The sequence below is a fragment of the Mustela erminea genome, chromosome 8 (assembly GCF_009829155.1).
Source record: "Mustela erminea isolate mMusErm1 chromosome 8, mMusErm1.Pri, whole genome shotgun sequence".
NCBI lineage: Eukaryota > Metazoa > Chordata > Mammalia > Carnivora > Mustelidae > Mustela > Mustela erminea.
In genome coordinates this window covers 25,417,108-25,434,933 of record NC_045621.1, presented here as the reverse complement: position 1 = coordinate 25,434,933, position 17,826 = coordinate 25,417,108, and the positions used below count along the sequence as shown (strand labels likewise).

The window sequence follows — 17,826 nt, the reverse complement described above, 5'->3', positions numbered from 1 at the left end:
GGCTAAGGAATTGAAGGAATTAGATCGTTTGGAAGATTTATATAGTCAATAAACATTACCTGCTGTGTGCCTTATACTAGGTTGGCACTGGGAACATTAAGATTAAGAAATAATTTTCAAGCAAAAAAAAGAAAAACCAACAAACCTCAATGTTACATGGAAAAATCAAAACAGTGCCAATGTTAAATGCAAAGTGGGTGCTGGTAGCTCAGTAGCAGATCCTTTTCCCCAGCTTTCTTAAGTAAGGGAATAATAGTGAAATGCTATTTAACAAATACTGATTTTCAGTGCCTTTCTTCATTCTTCCCAAGGATGTCTTTCTTCCATAGTCTTTACATCTTAGTTAGTGGTATCTATTCCAGCCACTTGCTTAGGTCAAACATTTTGAAGTCACCCTGAGTTTCTTTCTTACTCTCCTACCCCACAGCCAATCTCTCAATAAATCTCATCAACTACATCTTGAAAATGTTTATAGAATCTGACCAGTCTCTACTACCAAAGTAATTGTCATCTCCCTCCTAGATTATTGCAACCATCTTCTAAGTGTTTTTCTCATTTCTGCCCCCTGCAGTCATTCTCAACAGAGTAGCCAGACAGAGAAATTCTTTAAAAAGCATATACAATCCTGCATTGCCTGGGTGGCTCATTTGGTTAAGCGGCTGATTCTTGATTTCAGCTCAGGTCTTGATCTCAAGGTCCTGGGATCAAGTTCTGTATCGTATCTGCGCTCAGGGGGGGAGTCTGCTTAAGGATTCTCTCTGCCCCTCCCCACTCGGCATGCTCTCCTTCTCTCAAATAAATAAAAATAAGTAAATCTTAAAAAAAAAAAGTATGTATAATCCCGATTTAACTTGGCTCTAACTGCCGGTGGCTTCCCTTCTCATTCCAAGTAAAAGGCAAAGCACTTACAATGACGCCCAGACTCTGGGCATCTGGTCCCTTACTTCCCTCTCATCCTACACCATTTCCTGTCGTGTTCCACTGCAACCGCAGTGGAGTCTCTGCTCCTTCTTCAACTCTCCAGGCATAAGTCCACCTTCAGGGGTCATCCTCTCGCCAACTTCACATCTCTTTTCACTGTCAGCTTTCCAGAGAAGCTGTCCCTGACTACACTTTCCATTCATTCTGTCTACAGAGAGAGAGACAGAGAGAGTGCACTAGAGCAGGCTGGTGGGCGCTTACTCTGTGTTATGTAATTCTCTAGAACCTTGGGATACAAGAGTGAATTAAATGGATGAACTGTTGCCTCATAGAGTAAGGGAAGGCAGCTGATAAGCAATGTCCATAATAAAGACAAAAATTTGACCCTGAGTCTTATGGACAAAAAGCAGAACACGTGATAGAAGATCAAAGGGATAAAACTGCAATGACCAGGACAGGTTTCACCAAGAGGAAAGACTGGAGGGAGAAGAAAGAGCTACCCAGATGTTTGCGAATTCCCTTCACATCCTCCTATGCTTTCTCTCCATTTCTGCACCATTTTCTCTATATAGAGCCTTATCACCGTGTCATATAGTGTAAATTTCATATAAAAATGAGAAGATGATTTTATTAACTTACTTTATGTTGCGTAATGAAATAATAGAATAAAAACAGCGTCTGAGAAACCCCTGGAAGGAGCCCTTCTCATTTGAATGCATGAAAAAAATGTGATCTCTTTAACACAGAATAGTTAGTTTAACCTTGCAAAAACTAAGTACCAAACTAATTTTTAGGGAACCTACTGTTTTTGATATGAAATCATGTTGGACTTTGCGTAGGAAATCAGTAAAAAATACCTGATATGTGGTAAGAATATGTCATGATATTCAGTAAAGGATTCCCTCTCTTCCTCTTGCTTTTGACATACGGAACAGAAAAACAAAATTCTTCCTTTTGTAAGGAGACCAGCAAAGACTGAGTCCTTACATACTGAGGAGGAGTACATTTTCTTTTCTTTTCTTAATTAATTCATTAATTTTAAAGATTTTATTTATTTATCTGACAGCTAGAGATCACAAGTAGGTAGAGAGGCAGGCGGAAGCAGGCTCCCCGTCGAGCAGAGAGCCTGATGCGGGGCTGGATCCCAGGACCCTGAGATCAGGAACCCCAGCCGAAGGCAGAGGCTTAACCCACTGAGCCACCCAGGGGACCCAGGAGTACATTTTCTTAAAGTCACCAAAAGCCTATGGCAAAGGAAGAAGAGCTGCAGGGGGTTTAACACTCATAGAACTGGTTTGATGACAGAAACCACAATCCCTGGATAAACCAGGTAAGTCAGAGGGAGTTAAATAGAAGCCAAGGGTAGGTCAGCAGGAGATGGCGCTCCAGTTTGTAACGATGATTAGAGCAAAATCAATTTCTCAATCTAAGAGAAACCCTAGCTATTAATATTGGTGAATGGATTATTAAAACTAAAGCATTCTGTGAAATCTTATGGTCAACACTCTTATTTTTCCTTAGTTAGGGAGAAAAAAAGTCATTGGCCATAGTCAGCTCCAGGTTTGACATGTTTCTGTAGTCTGCACAATGTAATAAAGAATGCTGTCAACCTGTGAAATTTGGGGTGTACAGTTGAGGTTATTTTGGGGTTGATGGATTTGTGCTGCTTCATCCACATTCTTACTGAATGTTGGATTCCCTCTTGTGATTAATGATACAGCGTGGGTTTGTGAGACTAGCTTGATCGTTTGGGGATCAAGTCTGAGCCCTTGGCCTCATTAACACAGTAACTAACAAGCTGAGCTAATTGGTCACACACCATCGTAACTTACAAAATGATTATTTATGGAATGCCAAAGATAAAGTCTTAAAGTATATTTGTGGCAAGCACAGCATTTTGGTTTATTTATATAATTTAAAAATAAGGGGATTAATAAACAGAGTAGTGCATCATATTTGCAAGCATGAGATTTACAATACTGAACAGTTTCCTAAATTTTCCAACATTTTGGAATTCTTTTGACAATAATCCCCTTTTCTAATAAACCTAAAACTATCATGCTCCATCTGAAAATTATTGTCATCTACGTGTTCCCACCAGCCAAAATCAATTTTGAAGCTTTATTTACTATTGTCAAATATAAAATACCATATTGTTTGCTTTTACAAACTATAAATGTACTTCCTGAAATGTCCAATATGTTCTTTTTTGCTCTTCCCCCTTCTGTCCATTCTGGCTCTAAACAACTAGACTCAAAATTGAAAATATATGTTTTTTTTTTTTTAAGGTTTTATTTATTTATTTGACACAGAGAGAGAGAGACCATAAACATAGGGAGAAGCAGGAAAGGGAGAGGGAGCCCAATGCAGGGCTCCATCCCAGGACCCAGGGATCATGACCTGAACCGAAGGCTTAAACAACTGAGCTGCCCAAGCGCCACCCCCCCCTTTTTTTTTTTAAAGCAAAGGAGGGCAGAGAGAGAGAGAGAGGGAGGATCCCAAGCAGGTTTCATGCCCAGCATGGAACATAACGTGGGGCCCTATCCCATGACCCTGAGATCATGACCTGAGCCAAAATCAAGAGTCGGAGGCCCAACTGACTGAGCCAGCCAGGCACCACCCCCCAAATATTTGTCTTTTGATAGGATATGCTACAGATGTATGCAGGTGTTACTGTAATTTCAAAATACAAATGTAATTTATATAAAAGTAGATAGCACAGAATAAAACTGTTATTTAATATAAGAGTTGGTTAACAAAACTAGTGCAAACAAGAATATGAGACTGTTATATATAAGTAAAAAATATAAATAAAAGGAGTCCTGAATTTCAGTTGCTAAATTACATACAGATCTAGTTAATGTTCTACATGACAGTAAACCATAACTTCCAGGGATAGCTTCTCTTTAGGACAGACATGATTTGCAATTGATCAGTTTCTACAAGTTAAACACCTAACTTCACAGACGTCAGACCCTAATGAGTAATGAACAGTAAATAAATCAAAGAAAGTTATGTTCTCTGGTAGATGGCCCTTACGTGGTCTTATATATGTGATATTAAAAGATAACAGCATCTGGTGCCTGGGTGGCTCAGTCGGTTAAGTGGCGTTTGGCTCGGGTCATGATCCCAGGGTCCTGGGATGGAGCCCCATGTCAGGCTCCTTGCTCAGTGAGGAGCCTGCTCCTCCCTCTACCCCTGCCTGCTGCTCTGCCTTCTTGTACTCCCTCTCTCACTTACTCTCTCTGTCAAATAAATAAATAAATCTTAATTTATAAATAAATGCAATAAAATCTTAAAAAAGATAACAGCATCATCTTTTCCGCAAATTTTTCTTAATACAAGTCATAAAATATGAACGCACAATACAAGAGTAATGAAAGAGTGGTGGGATTTTGTGGGAGAGCTTTGCAGTGATCGTGTAATATTACACCTTCACTTTATTCATAGATCTCCCAGGATTGATTTTAAAGGAAATTTTGTTTATCTTACATCAGCTCCTGAATAGTCTGCTAGACTGTTGCCTTTCTTGGCTTTCTGGTCTTTCCTGTCTAATGCTGTTCAGCTTTGGGACTGATCACGACTCTTTTTGATGCTAACAATGCTTACATTTTCTGGAAAATAAGCCTCCCTTGATTAGGATGCAGAGGGATAGATGAACAACTGGCTACACTTGCCTTTATTACTTAATCCCATACCTTACTCACTAGGCTGTACAGATATATCTGACTCACTGTGTTGGGAATAAAGAGAATTATGACTCAGAGAAAAACTTTAAACCATATGCTGCATGTTTTATTCTCATTGCCCAAGGGAAAAACTCCCAGAGGCTAGACCCTTTGTGGAGTATTTCCTTTGTGGACACAACACAGGTTCCTTCCGTGATCTCCTGCCCTCAGCCCCATTTCTCAGCAATTGCTTTCTCATTCATATCTATGCAGTATGAACCTCTAGTCCGCTTTTGGGAAACCCACTTCTCTGTTTGCAGGGATGTGTGTCTGATCTTCCTCTACCATGTAATCTCGAGAATAATAATGCAGGCATGACATTTCTGAATATCTGAGTTCTTTAAGCTAGAATATCATCCCTGGCGGCTTCACCATGCTGGGTGAAGGTGGGTGCTAGATTTAAGTTAAACCTCTTTCTCCATTCTCTCTTTTCCATTCCTCCTCTAGTGTTAAATAGATGTATATTCTTTCAGTGAAAGTCTCCAGTTACCAAGTTTAATACACAGACAGACACACATATTTCCCAGGAATAAAGGTACTTCTCAGAGAGGAAGAGAAACTTTTACCTAAATGTAACAATTTGCCAGAGTCATTGCTCTTGTATGTGTAACACTTTATTTATGTTTATTATCCTGAGGTACCCATCAATGACATTTCCTCAAAACTGCCGTTTTTAAAGTACTCTAGAGCTATTTGCCTTTGTTGTATAACTTTTAATACAGAAGGAACTGCATAAACTTTGAAATGACTGCATTTCTGAAAGCAGAATGGAGCATCTCCATTTCACTTTTTTAAAGCAGAAAAGCCATAAGAGGATTTCTTTTCCTCTTGCCCAAGTATCATTTTCTCTCTTCCGTGGAATCAGCAGGGAAGTTCTTTCAGTTAAACTTACTCTGTGTGGCAAGAATATGACAGAAAGTTCTTAAGCATTTTTTATGGGCTGAATTATGTCTTCTCAAAATATAGGTTGAGGTCCTAACCCCCAGTACCTGTGAATGTGACTGTATGTTGAAGTAGGGTCTTTGCAGATGTAATCAAGTTAAGATAAGGTCAAACCGAATTGAGGGGCCTGAATCCAATATGAATAGTGTCCTTATAATAGATGAGAAGAAGGAAGAATCTTCCCCTGGAGGCTTTGCAGGGATCAAGGGCCTGCTAACCTTGATTTTGGACTTCTAGCCTCTGGAACTATGGGGGAATCAATTTCTATTTTTTTTTTTTTAAAGATTTTATTTATTTGACAGAGAGAGATCACAAGTAGGCAGAGAGGCAAGCAGAGAGAGAGAGAGGAGGAAGCAGGCTCCCCGCCGAGCAGAGAGTCCGATGCGCGATCCCAGAACCCTGAGATCATGACCTGAGCTGGAGGCAGAGGTTTAACCCACTGAGCCACCCAGGCGTCCCACAATTTCTGTTTTATACCTCTCAATTTGTGGAACTTTGTTATCTCAGACCTAGCAAACTAACAATGCAGGCATCATCATCACCACGGATAACTGTTAATGACATCTACTTTGTGGTGTTCCCTGTGTCATTAGCTTGACTGATTTATATGCTGGTTGACAGTGCAGATTCTTGGTTCAGAGTTCCTGAGTTCAGATTCTGGCTCACACTTACTAGATGTATGACATAGGGTAAGTTACATATCTGTTACCAATTATCTTATTTCCTCCCATCATTATAATGAAGGATAGATATTAATATCCCCATTTCTATGATTTCTAAGGCATAGAGAATTTTACCTATAAATTTGACCATAAACTCATGGAAATGCAGTCAGTAAGTAGAACTGTTGGATGTATTTTAAATATGCTTTTAAACTTTTTATTTTGAAATAATTTCAAATTCATAGAAAAATTATAAGAATAGCACAAAGAACGCTCACATACTTTGGCATAGGCACCCCCGCCCCCATTGTTAACTTTTTTTTTACACATTTTTCTCATCACTGGGTTTCTCTTTTTTATAATATGTATATAATTTATATATTTTATTTATATATATAAACAGGGAGAAACCCAGTGATGAGAAAAATGTGTAAAAAAAATACATATATATATATATATATATATAAATAAGTTATATATTTTGGTTTTTTCCTGAGCCACCTGAGAATTTCAGACATATGCCCTCTTCTCCCTTAATATTTAAGTATGTGGTTCCTAAATACAAGAATTCTCTCCCATCTAATGGAAGTTCAACCATGAAAATAAAGAAATTAAGGTTGATACCTAGCATGTAGTACATTTTTTAAGTGAAATTTTTATCAAAGAATAGCCTGCATATAAAAAAGTACAGAAATCAAAAGATACACAGCTTAATGAATTTCTGCCAAGTGATCATGCCAAAGTAACCACCAGGAGGATCAGGAAATGGATCATTATCAGCCCCCAAAATCTCCCCACCCAGTCCCTTTCCAGTCACTTCTTGCCGGTCTATCTCCTCCTCCCCAAAGATAACCATATCTTGGCTTCTATCAACATAGATTAGTTATGACTGGTTTTGAACTTTTTGTAAACAGAATTACACAACTGTATTCTTTTCCTTTCCTTTCCTCCCTCCTTCCTTACCTCCTGTCTTTCCTTTGTTTCTTTCTTTTTTTTTTTTTTTTTGTTTTGTTGTTTCTTTTTTCTTGCCTTAGACTAGCTTCTTGCACTCTATATGTGAGGTTCATTCTTATTGTTGCGTATGTCTGTAATATGTTTCTTATTGCTGTGGAGTGTGTCATTGCATTAATACATCTCAGTTTCTCCATTCTACTGCTATGGGACATGTGGAGTATTCCCACTGTTTGACTATAAACATTTTTGTACATCTTGTTTGGTGCCCAGATGTGTACATTTCTGTTGGGTTTATTACTGGGAGTGCAGTGGTTGGATAAGTTTAGTTTTAGTACATACTGTACTGCCAAATAGTTGACCAAAGAGATTGTACACTTGCACACTTGGTATTACCATTCTTTTTAATTCTAGTCCTTGTAGTGGGTGTATAGTTGTATCTTGTTGTTTTAATTGGAATTGCCCTGATGACTAATGAGGTTGAGTATTTTTTTCAAATACTTAGAGAAAACTTGAATGTCCTACCTACCTGACCCCAAAGTTAATTTTTTTTTAGTTGTTATTCTATATTCCTTTTACACATCATGAAGGAAAGTTTTACTTGGTTAATGTGAGTTAAACGAATTCTCTAATAATAGTAATGCTGTAAGAACACCAACTTCACTTGTACTGTCTATGTATCATTGCATACATACCAAAGTACTTCAAAATTTACTGCCTTAAAACGATAATAAACATTTATTATATCACAAATTTCCTGTAGGTCAAGAATGTGGGGGTACCCAGATGAGGTTAGTTAAGTGATTCTGGCTCAGGGTCTCAGGGATTACAGGGTTACAGTCAAGATGTCAGCTAGAACATCTCAACAGGGGCTGGAGACCTTGCTTCACAGTGGCTCTCTCAAAAGGCCGGTGAATTGATGCTTAATTCCTCCTAGGCTGGCCTTCTCCATAGGGCTGTTTAAGTGTCCTCACACCATGGTGGTTAGCTTGCACCAGAGTGGTCCAGGAGAGAGCAAGGTGGAAGCTACAATGTATTTGATGACCTGGCCTTTGAAATCACACTCAGTCATTTTCCAAGGTACCCTGCTGGCTTCATAGGTGAACTGTATTCACTGTGACTATACCAGGGCCATCCTAGAGGTTGGCTGCCACAGTTGTTTTGTAAACTCAGTTGCCCAAGTTTTGTGGGGGTTTTTTTTGGTTGGTTTTCATTTTTTTTAATGTAGATTAAAAAAATTACCTGCTTAATACATGAATATTCATATGACAAATGCAATAAATTGATTTTTAGGGTAACTAACTTCTATTTTTAAGAGTATTTCAGATTTGTGAGAGTAAATGAGTTTGGATTTTTTTTTTTTAAGATTTTTAAAATTATTTATTTATTTGACAAAGATCACAAGTAGGCAGAGAGCCAGGCTGAGAGAGAGGGGGAAGCAGGTGAGTCCGATGCCGAGCCCGATGTGGAGCTGGATTCCAGGGCCCGGAGAACATGACCCGAGCTGAAGGTAGAGGCTTAACCCACTGAGCCACCCAGGTGCCCCTGGATTTTTTTTTTTAATTAATATATAATGTTTTACTTGTTTCAGGGGTATGAGTTTGGATATTTTTAAGTTCCTTTTACTACTCTCTTCTTTTCCTTTCTCTCATATTTGATGAGTTATGGATAACTCATCAGATTTTGTGTGTATGAAAGTATTTTTAAGTGAAGTCAGCATCTGTACAGAAGATCAGCAATTAGCTACTTTTCTAGGTTACCTGTGGAGTAAGAAATGAACAAAAGGAAAGAAGAGAATGTTTAGATAGATGGGAAGCCTGGGCAGGTCAGAATTACTGCATATTAAAGGTTTTATTTCTTCTAAGATATGTACAGAATATTATATGTCTCCTACCTGTCTGTCATCTGTCATTTCTTTCTTTCTTTTTTTCTTCTTTTTTTTTTTTTTAAAGATTTAACTTTTTTGTTTGACAGAGAGCAAGTACACAAGTAGGCAGAGTGGGAGGGAGAGAAAGAAGCAGGCTCCCCACTGAACAGGGAGCCCAGTGTGAGGCTGGATCCCAGAACCCTAGGATCATGCATGACCTGAGCAAGAGGCAGATGCTTAACCGACTGAGGCACCCAGGCACCCGTATCATCTGTTTCTAGTGTCTTTTACTGAGTGGGCCAGTCATCTTTCTGTTTTTAACGCTCTGAGAAATGAATGAAAAATTCCAAGGAGAGTAGGCATTCTCAAAATGTTTTTATTCTTGCATCATTTAAATCCATTAGCTTTTCTATGTTGTCTTGCCGGTTTGCTTCACCTGAGTAATCTAACATACTAAGACAAAGTCTAGTCTCTGTTCAACAGTTTCTCTTGGTTGTGCTCAAAGCTGAAAAGTTCTTTTTTAAAATATACTCTCCCATTCTATTTCTAATTTTCTTGGCATATGTCTAAATTAAACAAAAACTAGACCAAAACTGTCTGACCTAAGATGTTTATCATAGCATCAAAATAATTAACATTTAATGAGAAAAGGCAGACACTGTGCTTAGCTCTTTTATATGCATCATTTATTTACTGTCACAACCCTGTAAAGTAGCTGGTATTATTTTCCTAATTTTTGTAGATGAGACAATCAGTTCAGAGAGATTAAGAACTTGACTAAGGTCGCATAGCTAATAAGTGGCAGAGCCAGCCAAGAATTGAACCAAATCATTGATTCTGAAAACACCTTCTTAACCTCTTTAAAGAGTTAAGTGTTCAACAGTAGGAGGATGCTCATGTGCCTTATAACTTATATTATACAGTCACTAGAAGTTATGTACTCAAATAGTAGTTACTGGGTTTGAAAAATATTTAGAAATTAATAGTAAATGAATAAGGTACAACTGATATGATATGATATTGACATTATAATCTCAGCAATATAGAAAACTAAATATGTATGAATATCTATAGGAAAAAGAAAAGAGAAGTAGTACATACAAGCGTTCATAATGTTTATCTCTAAATGTGATAAGACTACGGATGATTTTTGTTTTCTTATTACGCATTTCTATAATGAACATGTATTACTCTTACCATCAGGAAAAAGGTAATAAAAATTTTTAATACTTATGTGACAAAAGAAATATAAAGACTTGGTTTCTATGACTAAAGGAATAAGTCTGTTTAATAGCTGCTGTATCCGTTAAAAGGTGTGAGCCATTCAATTAGATCTGTTTCTGATGTGCGGGGCTATCAGATGTTCAGACACAATGTAATATTCTCCTGCTTGCTGTATTCTCTTTTTCTTTCTGCCTTATGTTGGAGATAAAGCAGAAAGTATGTGTTTCTCATTGGGAAGTTGGCATTTGAATGAGACTGCTGCTTTTCTCAGCTTAAAGAAGATAAAAGGAGTTATCAAGTAATGTTTTCTTTCACCTAAGGATGTTGGTCCCACTCCAACAATTGGAATTGATTGAACTCCAGTGCTTGCAAATTTAAAAGCCTAACACAGGGATCTGCACACTCTGAATTTTACAAATCAATGGATAAACTCAAAACAAAAACCCATTACAGAGCACCTTAATGTTTATCTCTTTGGTAAGATAAACATTTGTAAATGAGCATTTTTAGCTGTGGGCATGAGTGATAGCCCTACGAGATCTGTATTGGATATTAAAAATTTGCATAGAGGGGTACCTGGGTGGCTCAGTGGGTTAAGCCTCTGCCTTCGGCTCAGGTCATGATCCCAGGGATCAAGCCCTGCATCGGGCTCTCTGCTCAGTGGGGAGCCTGCTTCCTCCTCTCTCTCTGCCTGCCTCTCTGTCTACTTGTGTTCTGGCTGTCAAATAAATAAATAAAAATCTTAAAAAAAAAATTTGCATAGAACTATAAAGCTAGGACAAACCCAGTGGAGAAAATTGCTTTTTAAAAAATTAAGTCTTCTGATCCATATTCTCAATTAAATTGTGTTTCATTCATCTAGACTAGAGTCATATCTCTTGACTTTCCATAACATTTTTATTATTGTCTCTGTAATGTAGCATCACATGAAACAAGTGTGCTATTGGTATTTGATTCAGAGTGTTGCTTCATGGAAGCCTAGAAAGCATTGAACCAGGCAAAAGAAATGATATTAAATAGACTTATATTTGATGAGCATAATGATTGCTAATTAGTTTTCCATTTAATTTTCATGTTGTCAAATCTAAATTTTGACATTAAATTTGGACTTCAGTGCTTTACTCACTGAGATTACCCAAACTGGAGGAGAAGTTTTAAAAAGACCATATCTAGGGGCACCTGGGTGGCTCAGTGGGTTAAGCCTCTGCCTTCAGCTCAGGTCATGATCTCAGGGTCCTGGAATCAAGCCCCGCATCAGGCTCTCTGCTCAGCGGGGAGCCTGCTTCCTCCTCTCTGCCTGCCTTTCTGCCTACTTGTGATCTCTGTCTGTCAAATAAATAAATAAAATCTTCAAAAAAATAAAAAGATCGTATCTATATCAGTACTTTTGCATATAAAGATGTTATTAAATTTCAGGCAATAGACTTAAGAGCCTTAGAAATCTGATCATGGCTTTAGATCAGGGACTTCATGAGCCCAGAGAATCTGGTGAGGCAGACTTTGTCATCCTCACTTCTCCTGCCTCCCCTTGAGAAGGTCTGCAGACCATACTTATACCTGTATGGCACCAAAATCTATCACTTGCAGGGTCCTGATGTTATTCCTGTATTTAAAAAACACTGAGGCATGTGTTCCCAAGGTTCACCTGGCTATGGTTTCACTAGGTTTCAAATTGAGGTTTGCCTGCATTCAGAGACCAAGCTCTTTTCTCTTATCTAGCCTTTCCATCTAAAATAAAATGTTAACTATGGTAGGTTTGGTACTGGGCACTTTTGAATTTCTGTAAGGACAATTCTAGAAACCCAGTGCACGGTCCACGTTGCCATAGATCATTAACATAGTTAAGGTCCTGGTGCCACATTGATCCTCTACCTTTACTTGGCTACTAACAATCTGCTTGGTATGTGTAGCACTATGAGTAACTTTATAGTCACTCAGTGTATTTCAATTAGGAGTTATTTTCCCCCACATGTACTCCATTTATTTCTAACTAGGAATTAACTCTCAAATTAACTGCAGTGTGTTCATTTACGTCTGAAAATGAAATGCGTGAGTTATTGAATGTCAAGTTCTGCCTCATGAGAAGGAAATTCTAGAGTGAATTCTCATTCAGCTTGGGTAAGATAAGGTTATTTGCCCCCTTTTTTGTTGGTGGTAAAAGATGATGATTGTGGTCTAATGCTATTTACCTATTACATTGATACTCACCTTCAGTTTACCTGTAGGAGTAGTTTATAGACAGATTGTTTTTTAAAAATTTTTTTTCAAGTTTTATTTATCCAAGTAATCTCTACACACAAAGTGGGGCTTGAACTCATTACCTGGAGATCAAGAGTTGCATGCTCTTCAGACTGAGCCATCCAGGCACCCCAAGACAGATTGGTTTTAAAGGAAATCATTTAGGACGGACAGAACTTGCTTTAGGAGGTAACAAATATAAACAAGGATAAAAAAAATAGCTCAGAATATTCAAATATTCAGAGATATAGTTTAGATGCTTCAGAAATATGTATTTGGGGACCCACATTGATGGGTCCATGTCTTAAGATGGTGGTTGCATAGAGGGTGTCTTCATTTTGCCTTAATCTTTCCTCCCCATTCCACTCCCAACTGTTTTAAGAGCATATGTTGGTCATTTCTGAGTTGATATTTGGCCAGGATTCAGTCAAGAGCACCAGATTCAAGATAGCCACTTGTGCACAGCTACTATTACTGGATTTGCCAGGGGAAATACGTGCACTGAGGATGAGGCCAGGCCAAGTATACTGTTTATTAATCTGTGCGCTTGGTGCCAATACCGCGTGTGGAATTCCTAGACCTGACAGATTGTGCTGGGCTTACATAGGGCTGAAACCATTAACTCTGTGTCTTTTGTCAAAGACCTAACTGAAAGGAATTCCTCCAGGTCCTCTTATTCTAGTGGCAAAACAAAAACAAAAACAAACACAAACACAAACAAAACCCACAAAAAACCAAAAACGAAAAAAATAGGATGATTCTCTCCCAAAGACCTAGAATGAAGTGGGCTAATGCTCTACCCCAGGTCAAGCCTTCATTTTGCAAGATAGGAAGTGTGGTTTGGGTGGGTGGTGGGAGGAGGCAGTAGGAAGGAGTTAATTGATCGATGGAAATCAGAGTCTGGTCTCTTGCTAGAGCTGCCGTTGGTGGGGAAGTCATCTTAATGAGACAAATCAGAAAAGACAGAACCTCTAAGAAACCAAACCTAGCTGGAGAACACTGACAGAGAAGTGGAAGGTTTTGTGCCACCCTTACTGTAGTAACAACAGTGAAAGTTCTGCCCTCTGCCCCAACACCAGGGCCCAGCAAAAGTCCTCAGAAATTAACATTGCTTCTCCTTAATGGTAGAGGGCAGGTAGGAATGCAGCCTTGATCCTGACCTGTAGAAGCCAACCATGTTGTCCAACAGATGGTGAATGCTATGGTCATGATTTTACCTCCCTAGGCATGTCTGAGGTCTGCCGGCTCTATCAATGGAGAGGTGAACCAGAAGCTAATGCCTCTTCCCTACAGGTCTTCCACATTGTCTGTGCTGCCTCATTCCTCCCACATTCTATTTAAATCAAGGGAGGCACAAGACCCTGCTGCTTTGCATTGTGATGAGCTCTATCTGATCACGGCCTCTGAACGCTCTGGGATGCTATGCGGCAGAGCAGCCACAAGCATGAATCAATTAAGCGGCTATTAGGTTCAGCCTCTCAGGCCATGGCGTAGTCAAGCTTCACGCTGACTTTGTTATATATGAAATCCCCAAGGAGAATAATACCTTATCTAAACTCTCATTATATTTTATAGTAGAATGAATATGGATCGATAATAAATTTTGCTCTAATCTAACATTAGTTTCAGAAGAATTTCACCCTTTTCCTCTTTCTCTATCAAGAAATCAAATTATAACCATAAAAATAAAAGCTTTTCTACTTAAGAACTCTGTGAAGAGAACAATAGTTCTCTTTATAATATTAAAATTTTAGTTTATATTTTAAAATAAGCTTGGGTGATTTATATAATGTAGAATTAAATTTGCTTTTCAGAACATGAGTCTTTTGGTTTTTGAACACTAACCTATTTTACATAAAAACTGTAGGGGAGGAAAACTTCTCTTCTTCCTGTTTAGGTTCTTTGGCTGGCCTGATTGACATAGACAAGTTAACAGGAGGAAAACAATTTAATCTTGTTTGTATGGGAGCTCATAGGAATACGAAATTCAAAAGAGTGACCAAAGCGGGCAGCTTTTATACCTTATAAATAAATAAACAATTATTTGTGAATTATTTTGACAAAGGGGCTTGGGCAAATTCATAAGCAATTATCAAGGTTTGTTTGTAAAGCTTTCTTGGCCCTGAATTCCGTATCTCTGGCAATAAGTTTGCCTTCTACCTACCAAGTGCAGGGTGGATACTCTTCACAGAGGAATTTATTTCCTGCTTTCAGAGGGACAGAAGACAGAGTATCTTTCTTGGATGAGCTGTTTCTTAAGTGACTTTAATTCACAATAATCAGTATGTTAAAGTTGCATATTTTGGAGTGGCCTGCCCTGAACCCCATCAGCATGAAATTAGCTCATACATTATTTAAATATAATAATTATATATATTTTTAAATGTAACTTTTTAAAATTGGGAAATCCATCAAATATATGGACAAGAATGGGAAACAAAGTTATGGAAATTCATTGTTTATGTATCTACTACTAAGCTTTAGTAAAATAGTATTATACCGTTTATAGCTGAATAGTTTCTGAAGAAATGGCATACTGCAGATGTAACTGTGGCCATCTTTAATTTTCCCCATCCCATTCCCCTCCCTCGCTCTGAGAGATAAACACTATTATAAAATCAGTATGTGTCATTTGCATGGTTTGTGTATTTTTACTCTGTATACATAGAAACTATACAGTCTCATTTTGCATACCATCATAGGGTACATATTTTTCTCCAACTTGATTTCCAAATTCAACATTTCAGAGAATTTTTGACCGGGGGAACCTGGGACATGTACACAGCTATCTAAACCCCAAGCCTTTGAATTGGTGCTACCTGAACTCTTGAAAGTACAGGTGCATGCATAATTTTCTGAGAAGTAAGTCCATAGCTTTCTCAAATTCTCAACTTTATCTTTGACCTCAGAAGTCACCTTTCTTCAGAATTTCGAGATTCCATTAATGTGTAGAGCTTTTTTCCTAATCATGATGTAGAATTCATTTTCTTCATTTTTTTCTGTATGTTTTTCTATTCTGGGTGAAGCATTTTTTTTTTTTTTAAAGATGATCTGAGGCACCTGGGTGGCTCAGTTGGTTTAGTGGCCAACTGTTGGTTTTGGCTCAGGTCATGATCTCAGGATCCTTGCATCCACCTGCATGGGGCTAAGTATAAGGAGTCAACTTGAGGATTCTCTCTCTCCCTCTCTTTCTGCCCCTCCCCCTGATTGGGTACACGTGCATTCTCTCTCTCTCAAATAAATAAATAAATATTAACGAAATAAAGATGATTCCATGGATGGACTTCTTTTCTTTTTCTTTTTCTTTATCTTCTTTTGGGAGGTAAGTGGCCCCCAGTTATGTAGGCTGGGAAGGACTTAGTAAAACCTGCAGGTGCCACTCCGACCGCTAGAGGGCACTAGCACAATTAAAAAGGGAGAAGGCGTCTCTCGGAGTACGGAAATACAAATGCCAGAGGAGTCCCTAGCAAGTTCTTCGCATATTTATTTATCTCTGTTTACAGATCCCTACATCGAGCTTCTAATATGTTCTAAAACTTTCATGTTCAAGCTATTTTAATGTTATCAGTCTCATAAAACAAATTTAAAGCAGGCCTGAAGGAGAGGCCTTAAATTAATGGGGAACTTTACAGCTTGATTCTGGCTAATTATCTAGTCATTGCTGAATTTCTAAGATACCAATTATTGGTCAATTAATTGATATCTTTATCGATAAAAATTAAGTAACATAACTTAAGAGTTTATGTTGAAAAAGCAGCCTCCTCAGTGAAGACTTTCCTAAAAATGCTTTGTCATTTGGGCGTCCCTTGTTACACACCCACGCTTTGGGATCACTCCATATCTTCCTGTTGCCAGCCAAGAAGGCGGCTGTAGGCATTTTGCATCCCAGGCCCTACTCTGCGACCCTGGCAGCAAGCAGTTATTTCGCCAGAGATCCTGCCCATCACCCATTTGCTTTTCTGTGTGTGTACTGAGAGAGCTGAGGTGGACAGGGATCAATTTCCTCTCTTCCTAAATGAGAACCACTTGGGGGCTTTCTGTGCGCTAACTGCCAGTTGTCAATTAAAAGCCGAGAAAAGGCAACCCAAGCAAGTATTTAACACAAGAACATTAAAATAACTTGACGATTCACAAGAAGTGTTTGCCTGACAATAATTCCTTCAGATGAGAAATTACTGTATGACTATTCCCTTTTATGGATCATGAAATAGTCCATGCTGTGGACTGTTCATGACCTTGGTTGCCCCTTCTTTTTAATAAATGGCAGAGTAAAGACCTCTCTGGAGGTTTTCTCATTTCTAGTCAGGTAAAAGTCTTACCTACTTATTGATCATTCCTTTCCTTATTTTGAATACATTTCCTTTTAATATTAATTAATTTATAGCATGGAGCTTTATTTCCCCCCAACAGTATCCAGCCATTTGCCTATAGCACAGATCTCTTACACCTTGTCCAGGTCTGACTTCTCTCCTGAAGTCCAGATTCCCATACCTGCCATCTGATCAACCCTCCAGGTTTAATTACATCTAAAAGCTAGTAAAACCAATCTGAATTCCTGATCTGTTCCCTGAGCCCCCCAGCACACACCACTTACGGATTTTTATTCACCCTCTTGGTTGATAGCATCTCCATATGTCCAATTACTTGGGTGCAAAACTTGGGAGACATTCCTAACTCTTTTTTAAAAATTAGTGTTATTTAAGCCATTTTCGTCATTTTGTTCTACATTTCTTCTAAGTCTTTGTGTTTTAACTGTTAATTTTGATAGAGTCTCAGGATTAACTAGTAAGTAGGTAGCTATTATTTCATTTATTCTGTTGAACAAAACAAAGATCCCATCCAAACGGAGCTTACATTCTAGAGCGAGGAGGACCTATCATAAATAATAAACATAATAAATGAATAAATTACATAATGTGTTAAAAGGTACTACGTGCTATAGAAAAATGATAAACAGAGCAGAATAAGGACCATGGAGAATCAGGGTTCAGCTTGAAGTTTTAAGTGGGGCCTTGCCGCGAAGGAGTTGAGGGAGCTTGTTCTCTGACTAGCTGGAAGGAGGGTAGACAGAACTGGTTAAGAAACCTTCTGGCCAGAGAGGACCTGGTTTGTTGGGGTTACAGAGGAGGGGACTGGCATGGTTGGAGTGGAGTGAATGGAGGGGAACACACAAGGAGAGGCACTTGAAGAAGTGTGCTGTGGAGTAGCCCATGGGAAGACTTTGCAGGCCGTGGAAGTACTTGGATCTTGATTCTGAGTGAATAAGTGGCCATGGAATGGAACGCTAGAATCA

At 38.5% G+C, this 17,826-nt stretch overlaps 1 protein-coding gene across 1 annotated transcript in view; it reads left to right on the top strand.

The window, feature by feature from the left end:
- Positions 1 to 17,826, top strand: part of ABCA12 (ATP binding cassette subfamily A member 12) — a 283,550-nt gene that overhangs the window by 15,433 nt on the left and 250,291 nt on the right. The window lies entirely within an intron of this gene.